Below are 24,962 nucleotides of genomic sequence, written 5' to 3'. Positions count from 1 at the left end.
AGGCATAAAGAGTAGCTGCTCCACAGGCACAGCAGGGTGTTCCCAAAGGTAAGAGGAGGAACGTGCCCACCCTAGGTACAATGCTTATTTGTATAGAAGATAAAACATCGGCCGGGCGCGGTGGCTCAAGCCTGTAATCCCAGCACTTTGGGAGGCCGAGACGGGCGGATCACGAGGTCAGGAGATCGAGACCATCCTGGCTAACCCGGTGAAACCCCGTCTCTACTGAAAAATACAAAAAAAAACTAGCCGGGCGAGGTGGCGGGCGCCTGTAGTCCCAGCTACTCGGGAGGCTGAGGCAGGAGAATGGCGTGAACCCGGGAGGCGGAGCTTGCAGTGAGCCGGGATCAGGCCACTGCACTCCAGCCTGGGCGACAGAGCGAGACTCCGTCTCAAAAAAAAAAAAAAAAAAAAAAAAAAAAAAACATCATGGGGAGATGTGCTCTACTACAAGGGTTTGTGATAAAGGATAGTTCATCTTTGTAACTACTATCTATCTTTCTTTCTTTCTTTCTTTCTTTCTTTCTTTCTTTCTTTCTTTCTTTCTTTCTTTCTTTTTCTTTTTCTTTTTCTTTTTCTTTCTTTCTTTTTTTTGGAGATAGAGTCTTGTTCTGTCGCCCAGGCTGGAGGGCAGTGGCGCTATCTCAGCTCACTGCAATCTCCGCTCCCGGGTTCAAGTAATTCTGCCTCAGCCTCCTGAGTAGGTGGGATTACAGGCACCTGCCACCATGTCCGGCTAATTTTTGTACTTTTAGTAGAGACCGGGTTTCACCATGTTGGCCAGACTGATCTCAAACTCCTGGCCTCAGGTAATCTACCTGCCTCAGCCTCCAAAAGTGCTGGGATTACAGGGGTGAGTCACCACTACCCAGCTTGTAACTACTATCTTTTGCAAGAATCCGTATTAATATCTTTCAAATGCCTCTGACGTATTTCCCCTTCCCATTTACAAGGGGACCCTAAGCCCTCAGGGTTGTAGAGGGACAAAGATTCATCTGCAGCTCCTTCAGGCTATAGGGGCCATGACATTCCTGCTCAACTGTGAGGATCTCTCACATTCAGGGTAGAGAGAAGCTCAGTCAGAGAGCCTCGGTATGATGAGGGGCCTTCCAAACTTTCTTAGGCACAAGGGTGGGTGTCCCTGAGTGATCATGGATCAAATAAATGAACAAGCGTTCAGCGCCAGGTTCTCTTAGGCCACCCTAAGCCATTCTCCCCTCACTGCTCTGGCTGAGCCCCTCTCCCCATGTGTAAGGGTGTAGAACCCCCGTGGGGTCCGCCCTCCCAGGACAGCAGAGATCGCTGCATCCTCAGGCCGGCGGCCTCCGGAGCAGGCCCTGAAAGGGAAGGGATTCTGTTATTAAAGTCATCAGATCTGGCGCCTGGGCCTTGGGGAGCCGAGCTTGGCTGGTAATTAGGGTCGTTAGGGGAGATGGAGCCGGCTGGGGCTGATGCTGGCGTGGGCGCAGAGCAGGCAGAGATCAGGCTGCGGGTCTAGGCGGCCCTGGGACGGTGGGGGCGGGACCTCCGCTACCTCCAGGGCGGGACCCAGGCCCGTACCTCCTCCTTCCTGGGGTCGTGGGGGGACTGCACCGCTCCCGGCCACGGCCTGAAGGTGGCGCCGCAGGGCCTCACTAGCGCTGCTGAGGCGGGGCCGGGAGGAGGTGGAGAGGGGTCTGCAGAGAGGAGGGGAATGGGGAGGGAAGGAGGGAGGGAGAGAAATGGGGGAAAGGGGAGTATAAGAGAAGAAGAAGAGAACAGAGAAGAGGAGGAGAGGGGAGGGTACAGTAGGAGGGAGGAGGGATGAGGGAGAAAAGGAGGGAGGGAGGGAGAGAGAGAGAGAGAGAGAAAGGGAAAGGGGGAGAGAGAGAGGAGGCCAGAGGGAGGGAGGAAGAGAGAAGCCTCCTCCCCTCCCCGCCATTCAAGGGGTCTAAGGAGCCCAGATGCTCTTGCAACACCCCCTCCCCCATGCTTATGGAGAGGTCACTTCCTCCCATAGCCCTCCCCACGCCCTCTGTGGTCTGACCTGGGTGGGCCCCAGCCCCATCTTTCTGCACCTCCCCACCTTCCTCTCCCCCTCCCCACCTTCCTCTCCCCCTTCCCACCCTCCTCTCCCCCCTCCCCACCCTGCCCTGGCCACGCAGAACTGCCTGCCATTTCCAAGGGTGCCAGGCTCCCCCTCTCTGCCAGTGCCCTGCCTGTGCCTGGCTGCTGCTACCCACAGTAACCTTCTCCCCCGTAGTGAGCCCCTTCCCCCGGCTGCCCCACTTCTCCTTCAGGTCTCAGGGCAGACACCACCTCCTCTCAGAAGTCCTCCCAGTCTCCATGTCCAGGGCCTGGCCTTCCCCCATCTCCCCCAGCCCCTCCAGCATCTTCCCCCATCTCAGCACTGGCCAGCTGGGCTGTGATGGATTGTGTGTCTGTTTCTCCAGCCAGACTGGAGCCTCCTTGAGGGGTGGGACACGGCCTTGTCACTCTCTACATCCCCAGTGTGGCCAGCCCAGTGGATGAACAGTCACGAGTGGGCTACAGACAATGCAATGCCTGAGGGATGAATGGATGATCCTAGGAGGGGCTGGGTGTAGGGATGAGGAAGGAAGGGACATGGAGCAGGAGGGAGACAACACAGCGGAGAGGAGGTTAATTAGGAGAGAGGCCCCAGGACACCCCAGCCACCAGGGTGCAAGGCCTGGGCTCCAGCACTGCAGGTTTCCTGCCCTCCCGTGGACCTCAGTGATCTCCCTCCTGAGGTCAGCGCCCATCTGGCTCTGGGCATCTCAGAGCATCAGGAAGTTCCACTTCCTCATGAGAATCTGGGCTGCTTGAGTCACAAGTGACAGAATCTGCTTAGCCACAGGGGAGAGGGGCTTTGGTGTAAGGATCTGGTTTTGCAGGTGCAGCAGGAACTCAGAAGGGACTTGGACCGGGGTGGGGGTACCAGCCAGAATCAGAGTCACCCACAAACTCCCAGGTCAGTCTTTTTCTAGCTGTGGGGCCTTCAGGAAGTTCACCTTGGCTGTTTGGGTCTTGGTATTTTTTCATCTCTAAAAGAGACAGTTTGCAAGCAAAAGCAGAGAGATTTAATAAACTATTTAATCAACTCCCTGGCAGAGGCAGATGGAGTCTGTGCCTGGCAGGGCATAAAGGGGAGAGAGCACTGCAATTACAGCCACCAAGCAACAGAAGCTGTCAGCAGGTGTCTGCCAGGTGGAAAAAAAAGCCACATCTGGGTCCCATTCCTCAGGCGATGACACAGGGTGGGCCACAGAAAGGGGTGAGGGTGGCTGCTGCGCCTGAGTGCGGGTCCAGGGCTGGGTCTTCTGGAGAACAGCAGAGTGCAGAGGGCTGCTGCCTGGCCCCTGTGAAAGGAGATCTTAGAAGGATGAAGAGGGACCATTTCCTGTGCAGAGTAACTGATACTCTCTCAGCCTGGTTTTCATTAGCCCAGCCCAGCCTGGGGAGAGGGATGCTTTCCCAGGAAAGGGTGCCCAGGGCCATTGCAAAGCAGGCTGGGAAATAGGGGCAGGCCCTGGCACCGATGTCCTCATTAGTACTCACGTTGATGTTATTTGTGGAGCCCCTGTTCTTGGCCAGATACTGTGGGTCATTCTTTTACATCTCCCTTCAAAACTGCCTGGCAGTGTTTATTTCTGCATTTTGCAGATGAGGGCCCTGAGGCTCACAGCTTAGTCCATCCCTCCACATTCCCAGACTCTGTTCCCTCCTCTGTAGTGACCTTGCTGAGTCACTGTGGGCGAGTCCCCTTCCTTCTCTGGGTCGGACAGAATGAGCCTCAAGGCCCCATCTAGGCCCTGCACTGGCGGGGGCTGTGCCAGGCAGCATGGTCAGCAGGCCCCTTCGCCCCACATGTAGGCAGCAGGCGGACCTAGTGAAGCACATCTTCCATTTCCTCCTCTCCTGTGATTTGCTGTTGTGGTCCTTGGAGAAGCCCCCGAGTAAATATTAATAAAGTACCTTTGTGTACATTGGCTGAGAGAGAGAATGAATCATTTCCTGCTTCCCTCCTGGGCTCAGAATCTTAACTAAAACTATGCTGGATCTTTAAGCAACTGTGATGGGCCTGGTGGAGGGGGCCGAGGCAAAGTCACGAAACAGCTGCCTCTCTGGCTGCTCGGATGCTGAAATTTCACCGTTCGAAAGCTGAGCCTGGACTTCCCAATAGCACAAAGAGCATGGGTACCAAAAGCTTAGGTTCAAGTCTTTGCTTGCCCCCTAGCATGCCCCAGCTGTGTGGCTGTAGTGACTGTCTCCTTCCCTCTTTGAATCTCAGCACAGCCTGGGATGTGTGTCCCATCTGGTAGGGTAGGCTAGCTGCTTTCACGTGGTGGGTTCATTCCATGGCCCCCTGCTGTGTGATCAGTTCTTAGATGCCAGTTTCTGCATGGAAGGCAATCATGAAACATAACACAAAGCACACTCCAGCTTGCAGAAGGGACCCTGCAAAGGGAGACAGGTGGAGCCAGCAGCCAGCGCTCAGGAACTAGTTTGCTGTTTGCAGAACTCTTTTCCCACTTGGTTTTTCATGTGATCTTGAAAAGGAGGCTGGGGTCTGCTCCATTCTACAGACGAGAAAACTGGAACTTGTCAAGGGACCTGAGTAAGGGCTCATTACTAGTGAAGGGAGAAAGGAAACTTAGTCTAGAACTATTTCCAAACCTCATCCTCCTGTCCTCACTGGGCTTCCAGGCAAGGTTGAAGGGAGGTGGCTCAGGAAGAACATGCTCGAGGAGGAAACTTTTGAGCTGGTTTTTGGAAGAAAAGAAGGAACACAATGGAAGAGGGGGGGGAAGTCTGGGGGTGGGGAAGGCTCTGCAGGTGTAGTCAGTGCATCGAGTCAGGCCTACCTCCTCTACCACCCTCCCCAGACACCCTGGAACACACATTTCTGCCCCTGCAGAGGCCTTGCCTTCTGCTAGCACTTGGGACTCCAGCCTCTTTCTTCTTGCCAACACTACATTGACTCTATGAAGACAACTAAGTGGATTTCTCTGCCACCTTCCACTTGAACCTGTTACCTGCAGAAGCTGGCTCCGTCTTCTTCCTCCTCGCTGCCATCATTTCTTGCCTACTACACAGTCTGATTTCTGTCTTGTCAAGGTTACAAATATCTTTCCTATGCCTCCTCCTTGTGGACATGTCTCTGTCCTTGTGGCCTTTGGCTTCTCAGTGAAATTTGACCCCAGAGACCACTTCTTCCCTCTGGAATCACCATCTCACCTAGGTGTCTGTGACTCAATTCTAGTTGGCTGGTTTCTTTTCTACTTCACAGGCCAAGGACCAATGAGGATAAATTCTAGAGCTTTCTATAATTCAAAGATGTCCAGCAGGTATAATAGGCTGCCTCAGGGGGAAGAGGGGAGAAAGGAGGAAGAGGGACTGCTCATATGGTGAGCACTTACTATGTGCCAAGTCCTGTACAAGGTGGTTTGGGTCCCGTTGCCTTGTGGGGTAAGAATTTTCATCCCCTTTTTTGAGATTGTGAAGCACAGTCTCAGAACATATGAGGGATGACCCATGGTCACACATCTAGTAATGGAGGAATGCTTAAATCACAATGGTAATTGTTACCGTTTATGAACACCTATGGGTGCCAGGCCCTGAGCATTTTCTATGAGCTGAGCCATCTGGTTCTCACCACAACCCAGAGGTGGCTGCCATTCATATTGCTATGAAAGGCAAGGAAGTTGTGCCCAAGAGGGTAAAAGATTTACCCAAGGCCTCTCAGGAAGTAGGTGGAGGGGTTGGGTCTGGAGTCTGGGTCCGTCTGAGACCACAGCCATGTTCTTTACCTCCCCTATTCTTGCAGGGAGCTAAGCATGAGATGACCCTTGAGAGGGTCACTGCTTCAGAGGCCCGCTCAGGACTTCATGGTATGGGACTTAATGACAGAGAAGGTTCTTTCCTGCCCCAAGATTCCAGGAGGCTCCCCCACAGACATTGTTCCTGGAAGTGCCTGTGTTGGCAGCGACTCCCTGTGGTCTCTGAATCATTGTGTTCAGTCTTCATCACAATCAGTTTCTGCAAAAACAGTCATTTCTGCTGTGAAATCTACTCAGAGTGACCAATGGGGCAGGAACAGAAGAGAAAGGCCAACTGCAATCAATGTGGTATTTTATGTGGTATTGACCCAGCTTGTCTGCGCAGAGGATGTAGGGAGGGGGACCTGGTGGGAGGGGTTAGGTGGCATGTGTTGAGCACCTACTATGTGCTGGGCACTGTGCAGGCTTGCTGGCTCTTGGCTTGCTGTAACTCATTTAATCGTCAATGAAACAACTCAATCAGGGAGAATCCATTTTTGTTTGTTTTAATGAAAGAGGAAACAAGTTCAGAGAAGTGAAGCAACTTGTCCAAGTTCATATAGCTGCTAAGTGGTGGATCAAAGAGATTCATGCCCAGGACTTTCTGATGTCAAAACTTATGTTCTTCCTAGTTCACTGAAGTGAAAGAAGGAGAGAAGAAACCTTTACTGTGAACACTTATTGAACCCTTTCTAGAGTCTGGGACTTTGCTTGATAATTCTATCCCAATGTTATACACACTAGGATTCATTACTTGTGTACCATTTTACAGATGAGGAAACTGAGGCTTGGAGAAGGGACTCGATTGCCTGGGGTCTCATAGCCTGTAAACTGTAGAACCAAGGACTCTGACCAACAGATCATCATCCTTTCCAACATTTTGGGGAGAGAGGAAGAGCCTCATCAGATCAAGGTCATCAAGGTGGAGGCTGTAATCTGTGCTAGGAGGGAGGGGTGGGTGAATGGGAAGACAGTGGCCACCAAAAAGTCATGGTTCCTTGAAAGGTGTCAGCCTCCTCCTAGGGCCTGGTGGCTGAGGCTGCTGCTGGGTGTCCACCTGCAGTGTGCTGTCACTGGCTGAGGGTGATCACGGGGGCCCTCAGCCCCCGTGGGAGCCCACAGCCTTGCCTCTCCGCCAGAGCTGTGGGATGCAGAGGATGTGTCAAAGGAAGTGCTGCATATGGCAGATGGGGAGGAAGGCCTGGGATATAAAATGAGGTCTTGATAGGAAATGAAGAGGAGAGGAGATGCCCATGCTTTTAGGGGCCAGGGGAAGTGAAGGGTGCTGGGAGTATGCAGAACACCATGGGAAGGGGTCCTCAAATGCCAAGCCAGAATGATTGACCTGGAGTCATTAGTGTTGATGTAAATGTGGGTCCTGGTAAATGTTTTCTGGAAGCCATTTGGAACAGTGGCTAGGGAACTAGGTGCAGAATCGAGAGAATGGGCAAGGGGCAAGGTGTGAGTCTGACTCTCCTCCTAACCTGTTGTGCAACCACAGGGAGCTCACACAGCCTTTCTGAGCTTCAGTTTCCCTCTCCAAGTAAAGGATGAGAGTTAAAATCTAGGAGAGCTGGGTTGTCTGAGAGTAAATTCAGTCTAGATTGTTCAATGTTGTGTCTCCATCATAGTCTTGTGGTTCTAGAATTTTTGGGACATACATCTTTTATCATATATATTAGTAAAAATTATTAATTGTAGTAAAATACATGTAATGAAATGTACCATCTTAACCTTTTTTAAATGTACAGTTCAGTAGCATTAAGAACACTCATGTTGTTGTACAGCCATCACCACCACCATCTCCAAAACTTTTTCATCTTCCCAAACTGAAACTCTGTACCCATTAAATACTAACTCCCCGTTCTCCGCTACCCCAAGACCCTGACAACCCCCGTTCTACTCTCTGTTTCTATGAATTTGACTCCATCTAGGTACCTCATGGAAGTGGAATCATATACTATCTGTCTTTTTGTGGCTCTCTTATTTTGCTTATAATGTCCTCAAGTTTCATTCATCTTGTAGTTTGTGTCAGAATTTCTTTCCTATTTTAGGTTGAATAATATTCCATTGTGTGTAAATGCCAAATTTTGTTTATCTGTTCATCCATCTATGGACAGACACTTGAGTTGCTTCCACCTTCTGGCTATCGTGAATAATGCTGCTGTGAATATGTGTAATGGTTGATTTGGGATGTCGACTTGACTGGGTTAAGGGATACCCAGATGGTTACCCATTTTACATATAAGCATTAATTATTCCCAAATGCCCACCCCTGGAGGGTTGCTCTGCACCAGAAGCCTAGAAAAGGACTTCTGCTTTGGGTGGAATTTGGGGGTGCTGAGCCCATCTGTCTTGTGCTCGAAGGGAAACCCAGGTGGTTTGGCATTTGATTGAAATGATTAGGCTGCCCCAGGTGTGTCTGTGAGGAGATTGGTGTGTGAGTCAGTGGACTGAGTGAGGAAGGCCCGCCCTCAATGTGGACAGACACCATTCATTCAGCAGGTGGTCCTGATGCAGCAAACAGGCAGAGGAAGGACAAAGTCTTGCTTCTTTTACCCTTCTCCTATCCTTAGACATTAGAGCTGCAAGTTCTCCGATCTTTGAACTCCACACCTGCAGCTCCCTGGCTCTCAGGCCTTTGGCCTTGGACTGAGAGTCCATTGACTTCCCTGGATCTGAGGCCTTCAGATTGGACTGAACCACACTACCAGCTTCCTTGGTTTTCCAGCTTGCACATGGCCTGTGGTGGGCTGCTCAGCCTCCATAATAGAGTAAGCCAGTTCCCCTAATATGTCTTCTCATATCTGTCTCTATGTCTCTTATCATCAGTTCTGTCTCTCTGGAGAACCCCAAATAAAACTATATGGATATACACATATCTGTTCAAAACCCAACCTCCACTTCTTTTGGATTTATGTACGGAAGCAAAACTGCTGGATCATATACTAATTCTATTTTTAATTTTTGAATAACTGCCATACTGTTTCCACAGGTGCTGCATTATTTTACATTTCCACCAACAGTACACAAGGTTTCAATTTCTCCACATCCTTGCCATCGCTTGTTGTTTTCTGTTTTGTTTTTGATAGTAGGTATCCTAATGGGTTTGGGTGGTGTCTCCCTGTGATTTTGATTTGCATTTCCTTAATTAGTGATAAATGTCTTTTCAAGTGCTTATTGGCTATTTGTATATCTCATTTGAAGAAATGTCTATTTAAGTCCTTTGCCCATTTAAAAATCTGGTTGTTTGTTTTCTTGTTGTGTTGTAAGAGTTCTTTACATGTTTTGGATGTTAACCCCTTATCAGATATATGATTTATAATATTTTCACCTATTGTACAGGTTGATATTTCACTCTGTTGATTGTATACTTTGATGCACAAATGTTTTTAATGTTGATGTATATTGCTATGTTCTGAGGCTGCTCAGAGGAACAAAGTGTTGGGAACAGGCCTCCAAATCTGGCCATAAACTGGCCCCAAAACTGGCCATAAACAAAATCTCTACAACACTGTGACATGTTCGTGATGGCCATGATGCCCATGCTGAAGGATGTGGGTTTACCGGAATGAGGATGAGGAACACTTGGCCCACCCGGGGCAGAAAAACCGCTAAAGGTATTCCTAAGCCACAAACAATAGCATGAGCAATCTGTGCCTTAAGGACATGTTCCTGCTGCAGATGATTAGCCAGAGCCCAACCCTTTATTTCAGCCCATCCCTTTATTTCCTGTAAGGAATACTTTTAGTAAATCTATAATCTATAGAAACAATGCTTATCACTGGCTTGCTGTCAATAAATATGTGGGTAAATCTCTGTTCGAGGCTCTCAGCTCTGAAGGCTGTGAGACCCCTGATTTCCCACTTCACCCACTATATTTCTGTGTGTGTGTCTTTAATTCCTCTAGCACCCCTAGAGGAATTAAGGCTCTCAATGACCGAGCTGGTCTCGGCAAGTGGCGCCCAATATGGGGCTCGAACCCAGGTCAAAGGTTGCCAGAGCAACAGATGGAGAAGGTGGAACTAAGCTGGAGGACACCCGAGTACTCTTAAGCAATTCCCGTGGTGACTAACTGCAACACTATATCCTGAGCAGCTGAATCTGCAATCACCTTTTTAAGAGACTCCTGTAACTGAGCCATAAAATCTGTGTATGGTTCTTTTGGTCCCTGTTTTACAGCACTAAAGGAAGGGTATTGCTCTCCTCCCAAAGTGACTTTTTCCACGCTCTAATGCACACTCCTCTAAGCTGCTCTATGGCATCATCCTGCATGACCACTTGTGCATCTAAACCAGCCCAGCCACTGACCCCCAAAAGTTGGTCTGCAATTTTATTAATATGAGGTTGGGCCTGGGCATTGCAAGCAGCCTGAATGGAAGCTTCATCTGCCCACCAAGTTTTACATTGTAAGAACTGAGCAGGAGTCAGACAAGCTCGAGTAAGAGTATCCCAGGCAGTAGGAATCATCTGACTGGAGACAGCAACATTCTTTAACAGTCCCATTACAAAAGGAGGACCTGGTCCATATTGATTAATAGCTTGCTTAAATTCTTTGAGTAATTTAAAGGGAAAAGGCTCAAATGTAGCTATAATATTTCCCTGTTGATCTGAAGGGTGTATTCTAACAGGGAACTGTCACGCCTGTAAATCACCCTCTCTTCTACCTTGCTGGATTCCTGCCTGATTAGAACTGAGAGTGGCTGCTTGAGGCACTGATTGAACAGTCACTGGGTCAACTTCTTTTTGCCCAGTGTCCTCCAGAAAAAAAAGACATGGAGGGTCAGGCCGCTCTTTTTCTTCAAAATAAGGAGGGGGTGCAGAAGGGTAGGGATGAACTTCTTCCTCCTTTGCTGCTTTAGCTTTAGCTGGCAAACAAACCTGCTCTGTTACTTCGTTATACTCTCCTTTCTCCTCATCATCAGTGTGAAAAGGTTCCAAGGTGGAATGAACCAGAGCCCACACTTGTCCCATTGTTACCCTGATACTTCTGAGCTCCCCTTCTTACTCATCATGGAGATTGCTTAAGAGTACTCGGGTGTCCTCCAGCTTAGTTCCGTGTTCTCCAACCATCACTCTGGTGACCCTTTGACCTGGGTTTGAGCCCCACGTATGGGCACCACTTGCCAAGACCAGCTCGGTCGTGGAGACCCTAACCCAGTGGTGTTAGAGCAATTAAAGACACTTGCACAGAAATGTAGCATATGGAGTGGGAAATCAGGGGTCTCACAGCCTTCAGAGCTGAGAGCCTCGAACAGAGATTTACCCACATATTTATTGACAGCAAGCCAGTGATAAGCATTGTTTCTATAGATTATAGATTTACTAAAAGTATTCCTTGCAGGACATAAAGGGATGGGCCAAAATAAAGGAATGGGCTCTGGCTAGTTATCTGCAGTAAGAACATGTCCTTAAGGCACAGATTGCTCATGCTATTGTTCGTGGCTTAGGAACACCTTTAAGTGGTTTTCCACCCAGGTGGGCCAGGTGTTCCTTGTCCTCATTCTGGGAAACCCACAACCTTCAGCATAGGCATCATGGCCATCATGAACATGTCACAGTGTTGTAGAGATTTTGTTTATGGCCAGTTTTGGTGCTAGTTTATGGCCATATTTGGGGGCCTGTTCCCAACAACAAAGGGGCAATGATCAAGTTTCAGTTAGTTCTGCCCACACTCAATTTTCTACCAGCCCCTCCATTAATGGTGTCCCTGCAGGGAGGGGACTGGATTCTATGAGATTAAAAAAACAAAACCATGTGTATTAGTCCGTTTTCATGCTGCTGATAAAGACGTATCTGAGACTGGGAAGAAAAAGAGGTTTAATTGGACTTATAGTTCCACATGGCTGGGGAGGCCTCAGAATCATGGTGGGAGGTGAAAGGCACTTCTTATGTGGCAGCAGCAAGAGAAAAATGAGGATGAAACAAAAGCAGAAACCCCTGATAAATCCATCAGATCTTGTGAGACTTATTCACCATCACGAGAATAGCACAAGAGAGACCAGCCCCCATGATTTAATTACCTCCCCCTGGGTCCCTCCCACAACATGTGGGAATTCTGGGAGATACAATTTAAGTTGAGATTTGGGTGGAGACACAGCCAAATCATATCACTATCCCTCTTTGTGTGGCATCAATGTGCTTCAGAGAATGGTGTTGGCTGTGACTTTACACAGATCTGGAATGGATTTGGGCAGGTCACGTTCCACCTCTGAGTCCAGATACTCATCTGAAATGAGGAAATAACTCTCACCTTTGTGTGAGAGCTCAGGCTCTGGCCTCCATAAATCCTACAATTCATGTTTGCAGTGTTCCTTAGGGCAGAGGCTTCTGGGGAAGCTGGCCATTTCCTTGACATCAGCTTCAAAGGACCAAGGGCTTTCTCTCCACACTCCCACCTCTGTCAATAACCTGTGACAGCCTAGGTTTACCCAGGCCATTCGTGATATTTCTCCCTTCAGGATTAAGGAGACTGACACTTGCCCTCTCCTCAACCTCTCTTGAGCTGCAACCCTCTCCCACCCCCCACATTTTTGTCTCTGTGATTTGAAGAACAAATCTGTGTCCCTCCCTTCACATTTCATGATTTGCATATCCCACAACCCTCAGCTAAGAATATTCACTAAATAGACATTAATGATACAGGGATAAAGACAAAGGTTGGTTTGTCAAATCACAGGGAGGGATAGGAGGATGGATTGTGAAGATGTCTCTGGCCAAAACAGAGGAGGAAGCAGGAGAGAGGCAAGCCACAGGACCCATCTTCATCATCATCACCATCACCACTACCATTATTATCACCATCACTGTCACCATCATCATCATCATTATCACCACCACTATCATCACCATCACCATCATCACCACCATCACCATCATTATCCCCATCACCATCATCACCATCATTATTATCATTACCACTATAATCATCACCACCACCACTACCACCACCACCATCACCATTATTACCATCATCACTGTTGTAATAAAGTCCAACTCCATTTTTGATGTTGCACTGCAGATGGCTCTCAGTTCACATTCCTCTTCTTTTCCTTTTTGTTTCACATCTGGTCAAACTGAGAGGAATGCCCATACTCCCTCCCTTGGCAGGGAAGTTCAAACCAGGCAACAATGTCCCATATTCAGGAACTCTCATCCTGGCCTCACCCCAAACCACAATAAAAACCAGAGCCATTCGCCTCTCTTTTCACTCAAGCCAAATGGATAGCTTGGATATGTGCCTTGCTCTTCCTAGAAGCCTCATTATGTGAGTAAAACATCTTTTCCTTACTCTTGGTGTGTGTGACATCATCAGATTCAACATCTAAACCAATTTTGAGTGTGTGGGGGTTGGTCCCACCCTCCGTAGAGCAATCATGAGACATTAATCATCATAGTCATTGCCTCCATCACCATCACCACCCTCACCATCACTATGACTCCACTCAGTGCCTTGTGCTGAGCACAGCCCTTTACATGGATTAGCTCATTTAACCCTCTTGACAATGGTGACACAGATATACCTGTTGTCCCCATTTTACATATGAGGAAACTGAGGCATGGAGAGGTTAAGTCCCTTGCCCAGGGTCACATGGTAAGAAGAGATCTGGGCTTCACACCTATACCATCAACTGCTACATTCTGCTGTGTCATGGTGAGAAAGTTCTCTGTGTCTAACTTTTCACTCACCTGCTGCAGCCAGAGTCCAATCCCTCTTTCTGACCTCAGAGGAGTCCAGGAATCCATGAGCACAATCAAGGCAGGGGTTCCAGGACTCCCCCCTGTTACTGCTTTCCCTTCATCTCTCATCCTCCCACACACCCTCCCTGGGGGCCTCCTTCACCTGAGATTTCAATTATCACCTCTCTGTTGATAATTCCGAAAGCCTTCACATTCCAGGAGCTTTGCCTGCAGCTGGACTGCCTACAACGACCGTGTGAGCACCTGTTCTGAGTTGGAGACTTTGCTGGTTTATCATGGATATGCTCAGCAGCCCTGCAAGGTAGGCCGTGTCCCTGACTTACAAATGGGAAGCTGGGGCCCAGAAGCAAGCCACAAGCAGCAGAGCCAGAGTCCAGGCCACTCCCATCTGGTGTCAGAGCCTGTGGCCTCCCTGCGTCTGCTGCCTCTGGGCTGTGCCCCCTGGATGGGTCACTAATGTCACCAAGCAGGTCTCAATGACCCTTGATAACACACCTGTGCCCTGAATTTCCAAGCTCAGTCCTTGTCCTGCAGCTCAGCCAGGCGAATCTCTGAGTTGCTCTGTCCTCTTGGAGGCAGGCATCCTTCTCCAATTATTGGCTCTTTGATCTTCTCTTTGTTTCCCAAAAGAGGTGGGGCCCTTCTGTCCTGCTGGGAGGGCAGAGGGAAGATGCAGAGGGCTGGAGATTTCAAGGGATAAGAAAGTGGGGATGGAGCTTGGATTGATGACAGAAAAGTAGAAGAGAACAAGCACTGTTTTTATTATAGATATGTGTTTATTTAAACTCAGATAGATTTCTGTGTTAGTCCATTTGTGCTACTCTAACAAGACCATAGACTGGGTCATGTATAAAGAGATTTTTTTTTTCCACAGTTCTATAGGTTGGGAAGTCCAAGGGTAAGGCACAGGCAGATTTGGTGCCTGGTGAGGGCCTGCTGTCTACTTCCAAGATGATTCCCTGTGGCTGTGTTATATGGAGGGGACAAACGCTGTGTCCTCACTTGGTGGAAGGGATGGAAGTGGGGTAAGAGATCTCAGAAGCCTCTTTTAGAAATGGCATCAATTCCATTCATGAGGGTGGAGCCCTCATGACCTGATCACCTCCCAAATGCACCATCTTCTAACACTGTCTCCTTGGTGATTAGGTTTCAATGTATGAATTTTGGAGGAACATATACATTCAAGGCATGGCAATTTCCAAGTCAGCCAAGACTTCTGGTGTCAGGAGTGAAGGGGTAGAGGGAAGTCAGGAGCTTGGGGTATGTAACTGCCTGGCTACAGGGAGGAGATGGGGAAGTGCAGCAGTGAATGCTGGGCCTGTATCAGCCCATGCAGTTCTGGGAACTCAATGTGTGTGTGTTGTGGGCTGAGGGTTTTTCAGGGGACAAACATGTCTTGAGCACCTATTGTGTGTCAGGCTCTGCAGTTGCAGCAGGAAACAAGGGAGTCAGGCCCTGTTCTCCTGGAGTGCACATGGCTGGATTCTCTGCCCTCTCTTACTGCCCAGCTCCCCAAAGAGTGGCCTCCCTTTCTCTTTACCCCCACCTGGAGTGTTGATATAGGGGCAGTGTCTTATCCTGGAAAGGGCTGAGTTCTGGCCCCTGCTCTGTTGTCACTATGTTCTGTGACTTCAGGCAAGAGTCTTTACCTCTCTGGATCTGAGTTTCCTCACCAATAAATTGAGAGACACTTCCTTGCCTCCCTAAGCCTGCACCCCTCAAACCTCCATTGCTGACTGAGCTCATTCCCTCCTGCAGAAGGGAGCCAGCCATGTGTGACCACTGTTCTCAACTTACAACCATCAGTTACAACAGGTGAAACCAATACTTAAGTCGCTCTGGCATTTGGCAGAGCAAGATTCCCTCCTATTCCCTGTCTGCAACTGGAACTGTTGGCTTTATTGCTGCACCATGACTGGAGGCTGGGGGGGAATGAATGGGCAGCCCCTGCAGAGACTTTGGCCTCCCCCAATGAGTGTATTGACCCTTGCAAAGCACAAACTTTGAGCCTCTATTGGAAATCAAGTGCATAGAGAGTGGATGGGGGCACTCAGAGGCAAACCCATCCTGGAGAGGTCAGGAAAGGAGTGGACCGAGCCCTAGCCCTAGATGGAGGGTGGAGGGGAACTCTTAACTCTGCATCCTTTTGGCCATCCTTGGGCAAGCCCATCACCCGGAAGATTAGAGGTGGCAGGGTCTGCCGATCTCTGAGGAGTACCAATGCTGGGCATCCCTGGAGGGATCTTTCTGGGCCTTGAAGTCTCTCAAGCCCTTTGAACTCACACCCCATTGCCATGCAGTGCAGAAAGCAGGGGAAATTGTGCTTCTTCAGTAGTAAAGGTCAATATCACCATGAAGAAAATGGTCTCTGACTCCTCGGGTACATGAGCTGCCACCAATCCAGGGCAGGCCGGGTTCTGGAAGGCCAAGCCCCTAAGAAAGAGGTTCCTAAGTCCTGGGGGTTTCCAAGCCTCTTGGTGTTCTCTGAGACTCAGGAAAGGGGAGACACATGGAGGAACAGCACGGGGAGAGCAGCCTGAGGATCTGGGATGGGGGACCACAGAAGGGCTGGTTCCTGCTTCTCTGCCTCCTGCCAAGTCAGTGGACAAATGCTTTAGTGTGCATCTGTGCCAGGTACTGGGTGTGAAGCAGGTTTACTATGTGCTGGTTACCAACATGTTTGAGTCTGGTGAGACAGAACAAACCCACACACAAATTACACAAAGGAGGTGTATTCCTTACAGATAGGCAGCAAGGGACAACAGAAGCCTAGGATTCGTTGTGAGCTGCTTTCCCCAGGCTCAAGAAAGCTGCCCAGAGTGGGTGGAATCTCATCTGTGCAGGCCTCACTAGCACTGCTGCTGAGGGATCCTGGAAAGCCTCCTACTCTGGGTTTCATACCCTGGAGTAACAGGACTTGCTGAGCACCAGCACTGAAGGACATCCTGTTTTTGGGGGAGATAGAACAGAGCTGGCTGTTCTGGCCAGTCCCTCTGGGTCTCAGGATGTTGTATTCTCAGCGTATCCTACAGTTGTTCCTGAGAACTACTAGTGAGAAAGGTAGGATGGGTTGGTCCAAGAACACTCAGAGAACTGTTCTGTACTGAGTCTTCTGCTGGGGATAGACCTGGGACTGAGACAGATCCAGGCCCTGCAGCTGTGGAAATGATAGTCCAGGGAGGGTCAAACATGACCCCAACATAGCACAGGAGCAGAGAAATTGCAGCTGGGAGCAGGGCGCTGGAGAAGGAGACTATTGCATTATGGGAATGGATAATTGGGGTGGGCATCAGGTATGACTTGTGGTTTTCTGCCTTCATACTCACCCTCCATTACTACCCACCACCATTATCACCATCCCCAGCGCCACCACCATCACCACCACCACCATCATCACCGTCATATACCACCATCACCGTCACCACCACTATCACCACCATCACCACCACCACCATCACCCCCACCATCACCACCACCACCACCATCACTACCACCACCACCACCATCACCATCACTACCACCACCACCACCATCACCATCACCATCACCACCACCACCACCATCACCATCACCATCACCACCACCACCACCATCACCACCACTACCACCACCACCACCATCACCACCACCACCATGACTGCTACCAACATCACCACCACCACCATCACTACCACCACCACCACCACCATCACTACCACCACCACCACCATCACCACCACCACCACCACCATCACCATCACTACCACCACCACCACCGCCCCCACCATCACTACCACCACCATCAGCACCATCATCGCCACTACTACCATCATCAGAACCACCACCACCACCATTACCACCACCACTGCCATCACCACCACCACCATCACTACCACCACCACCACCATCACCACCACCACCACCATCACCATCACTACCACCACCACCACCGCCCCCACCATCACTACCACCACCATCAGCACCATCATCGCCACTACTACCATCATCAGAACCACCACCACCACCATTACCACCACCACTGCCATCACCACTACCACCATCACCACTGCCACCGTCACCACCACCACCACTGTCATTACCATGGCCGTCATCATGTTTATCATCACTACCTCCATCATCATCATTGTCATCACCACTCCAATCCCCCTGACCCCCAGTCAAGCTCATGGCCCAGGCGCTGTGCAGTGAAGGGCTGTGCGACAAGACCTCACTACCAACCCTCCCCACAAAAACTCCAAGAGGCAGGTCCTATCATTCTCACCCTCACAGGAGAGGAAACCCAGCACAGGGAGGTGAAGGATGTGCCCAGGTACCTGTTTAATTGGTGGAGGGCTCAGAGGTGGCTCCAAGTCTCCATACCCCAACACAGTGCTCCCTCCACCATGACACGGCCTCCCATGGCCTCCCTCTGTGGTTCTGCAGATGTTGGCCACCATGATGGCCTTACCTCAGGAGGATAAAGCAGGATTCTTGGGGCTGGGGACTCAGCGCAGGGCTCCTCTCCCAGCTCCATTACACTGCCTGGCTGGGCCCTGGACACGTTCTTCAGGGTGTGTGGAGGGTGGGTGAGAGGACACCCAGGGAGCTCCCGGCGCACATTAGCGCTCAGCTAAGAGTCTCTGCCTTCACTGGGAACTGGCCTTGGCTTCACCCTTTTCCTTCCCTGTAACTCTCATTCTATCTGATCCCTGCTGGGCCTCCCCCTCAGCCTCGTCTTGACCTTCATCTCAGATGCAGCCCTGCCTGTGCTCCCAGGATCGTCCAAGGTCCTCTGGTCACACAGAGGACATTTCCATGCTAGACCCAGACCCAGGGCCTTCACTGAGTGGCCTCCAGAGCCCGGCTCCCCCAGAGCCCCTTCCATGGGAGGTTGGATGAGATCCCCCTCCTCAGGCTCTCCCAGCCCAACAGTGACAGCTGAGTGACAGGCAGGTGCCTTCTCCTGCTCCCCTCAAAGGGGATGGCCCCATTAATAAGGATCCCTGTTTGTGGTCATGGAATTTTAAACTCTATTTTTCCCACTGAATAGTTTCTTCTAGTTTAAGCAGATAAAAATGGACACAGCTGAGCTAGCCTGGAGAAAATCAATAAGTAATAAAAGTTAACAAGAGAGCAAATGACTGAACGAGCAGAAGGGGCTGAGAAAGTGTCTGCAGGTGAGAGGCCTGGATCCTGGTGCAGAAACTGCCTGTTGGGGGTGCTGAGTGGGGGGTGGGGTGGGTTAGACTTGGGAGCTCTGCCCACTGCCCACTGGATCCACGATCTCCTCAGGACCCCCTCAAGCCGAGGCAGGGGTGGAAGGAGCTGGATTAGAAGCCCAAGTCTCCTGGGGTACTGCTGTCAACATGTTCATTCATCTATTCAGCAGCCACTTGCTGAGCACCTACTATGTGCCAGGACCACCTAGCACAGTGGTGAAGAATGTGAGCTCTGGCATCTGACTACCTGGGTTCACATCTCATCTCTGCCACTTTCCTGCTGTGTGTCCCAGGGCCAGTGACTTGACATCTTTGTGCCCAGGTTTTCACATTTGCCAAGTGATGGATATTAATATTAGTACTTACCTTGTAGGAATATAATAAGAATTGAGGGAGATAATTGATGCAAGTTGCTTAGATAGATGTCTACGCATAAGCTCTTGATAAATGTTAGTCATTTTTAATATTGTACTAGGCTCTGTAATGAATAAGACAGACTCAGTCCCTCCCCTCATAGAGGAAAGAAGGGGAAACCAAGCTCAGGGAGGTGAAGGACTTGTCTGGGATCCGCACTGTGCCCCCTCTGCTGACATGACCTCCCAGGACCTCCCTCTGGGGCTTCCACAAAGGTTTAACACCTTTGTAGTAGGGACCACCAACTCTATTATAACAGACAAAGCAATTGCATTTAGAGCAACATAGAGAGGTTGCACAGGCTAACTGTCTGATCCATGGTCATCCTGTTAGTCTGTTGGAGTAAGGACTTGAACTCAGGTCTGTCTGTATCAGTTACAACTGTGTTTAATTGCAAGCAATAGATAATCTGGCAAACAGTTGAAAAATTAGAGGTTTGTTTCTTTCACCTGAAAAGAGGTCCAGATGTGGGTGATACTGGCCCTGGCTAAGCTGTTTGTGATGCCAGGCGGGGACCAGGCTCCTTCTGCTCTGCCATCTTCAGTAGATGTGGCTTCTTGTGCTGGGGTTTGTCGCTTCATGGTCGTGAAAGAGCTGCTACAGCTCCAGACATTGTGTCTGGATAGTAGGCAGGAGAAAGGGTTTGGGAAAAGGGCAAGAGAGTTGTACCAATTGAATCTATCCCTTTTATTCAGGAAAAGGAATCTTTTCTAGAAGCCTCACCTGAAAGAGATTTGATTCTATTTCACCAGGTGGAATATAGTAAGCCCTGGACCAATCCCTGGCCAACGAGATGAGATTACCACAGCCGGATGAGACTGACCAAGTCACCACCAAAGCTGAGTTGGAACCACCCTCTCCAGTAGCAGGGAATCCCTGCCAATGCCGGCCACGGCCTCAACAGATAGGAGACAATTGGTGTTGGCCACACAGTGTGACCACTGGGACACGTTGCCCCACCACACTCTGCCAGCTTGATGTTCTTCATGCCTCTGTCAATGTGCACTGAAGCCCCTGACTGAGCCAGGCCTGAAGCCAGGTCCTGGGGCTACAGGGGTGAGTGAAATATGCCTCTGCCCTCATGTGGCTCTCAGTCAGATGGGGGAGGCAATGGAGAAATGGGTGGTCCATTTAGGTAGTCAGTCCTGTGATAAGAAGGGAATAGAGGGCTGTGGAGCACAGAGGAAGGAAGCCCCTCTTGGCACGGGACAGTCAGGGAGATCCCGGTGGAGACCTGGAGGCCCAGGGGCAAGTGGGTCCGTGAGGAGGGAGGGGCTTTCAGGGCTGAAGGAAGAGCTCCTGCAAAGGTCCAAGAGAGAGCAAGTGAGTGAGACACTAGCAGAATGGCAAGCAGGTCCCTGAGGCCCCCGTAAGTTGGGGGAGTGGGAGCTGACCAAGGATTGAGAAGACCCCATGGGACCTTAGAAGCCATGAGGAGGAATTTGACCCTGACCTTGTATGCAGTGGGGAGTCCCAAGGAGGCCTTGGGAGACTCTGGGGCGTGCATTTTAGAAAGATCGCTATGTTGCTACCTGGAGAGAGCTGGCAGTGGAGGGTGGAGGGAAGGGTGGGCTGGGGGAGGGGTGGAGGGAAGGGTGGACTGGGAGTGGGGTGGAGTGTCAGGTGTGCTAGGGGAGGAGTGGAGGGAAGGGTGGGCTGGGGGAGGGGTGGAGGGAAGGGTGGGCTGGGGGAGGGGTGGAGGGAAGGGTGGGCTGGGGGAGGGGTGGAGTGTCAGGTGGGCTGGGGGAGGGGTGGAGGGAAGGGCGGGCTGGGGGAGGGGTGGAGGGAAGGGTGGACTGGGAGTGGGGTGGAGTGTCAGGTGTGCTAGGGGAGGAGTGGAGGGAAGGGTGGGCTGGGGGAGGGGTGGAGGGAAGGGTGGGCTGGGGGAGGGGTGGAGGGAAGGGTGGGCTGGGGGAGGGGTGGAGTGTCAGGTGGGCTGGGGGAGGGGTGGAGGGAAGGGCGGGCTGGGGGAGGGGTGGAGTGTCAGGTGGGCTGGGGGAGGGGTGGAGGGAAGGGTGGGCTGGGGGAGGGGTGGAGGGAAGGGTGGGCTGGGGGAGGAGTGGAGGGAAGGGTGGGTTGAGGGAGGAGAGGAGGGAAGGGTGGGCTGGGGGAGGGGTGGAGTGGAGGGTGGGTTCGGGGAGGGGTGGAGGGAAGGGTGGGCTGAGGGAGGCGTGGAGGGGGTATGGGGCAGAGGTGGAATATAAGGGGGAGCTGTAGGGGGAGGGGATGAGGAGAGGGAGAGCTGTTGGAAGAGTTGGGTGAGGGGTCGGCTGGGGGGAGGTGGAGCCTGGTCTGTGAGGAGGTCTTGGTGTTCATCGTGGCCTGTGTGACAGTTCTGGGGACAAAGGTGGGGGCAGCCAGGATGAGGGAAGGGCCTGGCCCAAGCTGGTGATCTTGTGGCTGTGGGTGGTGGAGGGTGGGGAGGTGGAGGGTGACCTGGTGCACACCTTGGGTCTGGGCACGCAGGTGGGCACTCAGTGACATGTAGGAATGGGGGCATCACTTAGAGGCCGAGCTTCCCTGATGCTGTTCTCTCTCAAGTGACCCAGCTCATGTCCTAACAGGTCTGACATCAGAGGACCAACCCTGGGGGCCAGGCAGAGGCAGGGCCTTCTATCCTCTGGGGACGCAGCCCAGAGCAGCTCTGCCCCTCCATCCCATGACAGCTTCCTTCCAGCTGGTGTTCCCATCCCGTGTTGTCCCTGCTGTCTTACCCTTCCCCGCTAGTCTGTCAGAGTAAGGACTTGAACTCAGGTCTGTCTGTATCAGTTACAACTGTGTTTAATCGCAAGCAACAGATAATCTGGCAAACGGTGGCTTGAAAACTTAGGGGTTTGTTTCTTTCACCTGAAAAGAGGTCCAAATGTGGACCTCTTAATCCTCCATCAGATCTGATGACCTTTACAATGGCTGAGGACTGGACACCCTGGGAGAATAACCACAGCTGAATCCACAGGGCCTCAACTATCAGGCCCTGAAGTAGGCATATCACAGAGCCCTGTGAGGTAGGTGCTCTTACTGTCCCCAGTGTATGAATGAGGAAACTGAGGCACAAAGAGGTTAAGTCACTTGCCCAAGGTCACAGTGCTCATATATCATGGACCAACCTCCCTGCACCCAAGACTTCCTCCCAACAGCTGGTGAAAGGCCCCTGTGATGACCTTGTCCTTATTATGAAGAAGAGGAAACTGAGGTCCAGAGAGGGCAAGTGACTTGTCCAAGGTCACACAGCACATCAAGAGACCAAGCCAGGACTCTTGATTCTTGCCCAAATTTCCATCTGCAGGCTGCTCTGGCCACCTCCTTCTCCATCCCTGGCAGGGAGGTGACCCAAAGACTGGAGGAGGCTGGGCACAAAGAGGCCCAGGCAGCTCTGGAGGGCGCCATAAAGATGGGCCGTGCCCACAATCACCAGCAAACTGCCGAGAGACCCTGCGCTCCTTCCCTCCCACCACACACGGCACAGAAACACATCCTGTGAAAACGAAGGTCGGCTCGAAGTAAACAGGTTAGTAATGGTTATTGCCAGTGCTTTATTAATTAAGTGTCCTGAATACACTTAAAGCTGGGCATTTAATTTAGATTTATAGGGATAATTTAGATTTATAAGACTAGTTAATATGCATTAAATACAAAAAATGCCTGTTGATTTTCATGGACAACATTTATTGAAGAGTATAAAAGAAAACTATGGAACATTTAATTACTTTGAATTAGTCTGAGAGCTGACAGGGAAGGTAGGAGGGTGGAGCGCCTCATCTCACAAGGCGTGGGCTTCTCTTGGGCGTCCTAATTCCATCCTCCCCTTGATGATAATTTAAGAGAACACAGCCACCCCAGCACGGAGGAGGTGCACACTTAGAGATGACACCCTGGGCTGTGACCGAGGTGGCATGAGGGATGCTGGGTACGTGGGGCCAGCGTGTCACTGTAGAGGTGGGCTGGGAGTCTGGGGACCTGGGGTCCTGTCCCAGCTCTGGTGCTGCCTGGAAGGTGGCCTGGGGGCACTCCTCTCTCCTCTGAGCACTTTTGCCTCCAGAATTCAGAACCAGGAGGGCTTAGGATGGGGCATGGGTGGGGTGTGGGGTGAGAGAGGTGTGGGTGGGTGCCCCTGCCCTGCTGGTGCTCATGTGTAGGGAACCTGATCCAGCATCTGTGCAGGGATGACCATCTGCTGATGGGTGCTATGGCTGTGACTTCCCCATGCTTCTTGCTGTGCCACAGCCCCGCTGCAGTCCTGGGGCCTCTGCTCTCACAATTCTGAGGAGGCCACATTTGCAAGGCCATGGGGCTCTGTGGGCACCATGCTGAGAAGCACCCCATGAAGAGAAATAAGACAGTGAGGGCTCAGGACAGGGCCTGGAGCAGTTCACGGCTTAGTGAGAAGACGAGATGCCAGGCTCCAGAAGCGGGATACAAAGACAAGGTTGTGAGTTCAACTTGTCGTATAATTCTGCAACCCATGGAATTAAATGTGGGACCTGATTTCTAGCTGTGTCTTCCTTGTGACTGCACGAGTAGGACATTTCTTTAGGGTCATCATAGAAAAGCTATGGTTTTCTGGCTATGTCTGAATGGCATGTGTTGGCACTGTGTCTCACTTGTCCGGCTCCCAGCAGCTGACCTGAGGAACCAGGTGCCCCCCAGGGATGCACCAGGCTATCCAGCTGGGCTTTGGGCTGCGTACCCCATGCTAAAGTCTCAGCACCTCTTGTCACTAAATAATGTGCCCTGGGTCCCACAGTTAATCTCACAGACAGTCAGGTCTCCCATGTCCCAAACTGGAGCTGAGGACACCTGCCTTCCAGGCTGCTGTGAGGACGAGACGAGAAAGCATCATTTCCCCATCACCAGAGCCATCATTTCTTGACCATGGTGCTGGTGATCCCTGTGCCCTTTCTCTGAATCCCCCAGAGGAGATAGGCACTGTCATGGTCCCCCTTTTGCTGATGGGGAAATGGGATATTCTGCCCGGTCAGTAGCACACCTAGGTCCCAAGCTATGAGTGGCAAGGCCAAGACACACAGCTGAGCTCCTGCAGCCCTGTGCATTCATTCACTGTCTGTGCACCACCCCACTCCCCAGCCCGGTCCTCTTGCAAAGGTGATGCACCCATTGTGAAGGGGGCTGGTGCTGACAGAGGGGAAGGCAGAGCTTTTGGATGAGCAAGTGGTGGACCAGGCCAGTGCCGGTCACATGCAGCTTTCATGACTGTCCTTGCTTAGCACAGAGGCCAGAGGGCCAGGCAATCTGGTTACACATGTTGAAATATTGCTTGCTGGTCCCTCTGTGAGGGGACAGATCGTCCTGACATATTGGGCTGGAGAGAGGGAGAGACAGAGAGAAAGAATGTGCACAGGCTCGCATGTCAGGGCGTGGTGAGTGTGGAAATGAGCTGCTTTTGTGGGGCTACAGTGTCCAAGGGCATTTTGAAAAATAAGTTCCCTTCCCTAGCAGAGACAGGAGGGCACTTCCAGGTGTGGGGCCTGCAGAACACAGGGGCTCCTGCAGAGTGTGTGGGCAGGGAGATGCCGTGGGGGCAGTGGGAATGACTGAGTCCAGATGTGGGTCAGCCTTTGGTGAGCGGAGGAAAAACACGTGCTCCTGGGAACCTGCTGTCCTCATCTCAGTGTGGTCCTGGGACAAGGTCTATTCTGGCAAATGAGCCCAGCTCGAAGCAGGTCAGGAGGCCAGAAGGATGGCTCTGCCTGTCTCCCACACCAGGGCTCCACACTGTGTTCAAAGGGTGTGGGGACAGATTCTGTTAGCTGATCACGTAGTGGCCTATGCCTGCTGATAGGTGTGAGGGATGGGACAGGAGCTTGGGGAA

At 51.2% G+C, this 24,962-nt stretch overlaps 1 long non-coding RNA gene across 1 annotated transcript; it reads left to right on the top strand.

Annotated features, from left to right (window-relative positions):
• The first annotated feature begins 13,515 nt into the window (after positions 1–13,515).
• On the top strand, positions 13,516–22,622 carry LOC140709385 (uncharacterized). Its single transcript, XR_012089890.1, has 3 exons — positions 13,516–13,821; positions 19,885–20,188; positions 22,419–22,622. It is a non-coding gene; the product is annotated as an uncharacterized lncRNA (long non-coding RNA).
• The last annotated feature ends 2,340 nt before the right edge of the window (positions 22,623–24,962 follow it).

Source organism: Chlorocebus sabaeus, chromosome 20 (assembly GCF_047675955.1).
Source record: "Chlorocebus sabaeus isolate Y175 chromosome 20, mChlSab1.0.hap1, whole genome shotgun sequence".
Classification (NCBI taxonomy): domain Eukaryota; kingdom Metazoa; phylum Chordata; class Mammalia; order Primates; family Cercopithecidae; genus Chlorocebus; species Chlorocebus sabaeus.
This window is presented reverse-complemented; position numbering and strand designations above follow the sequence as displayed.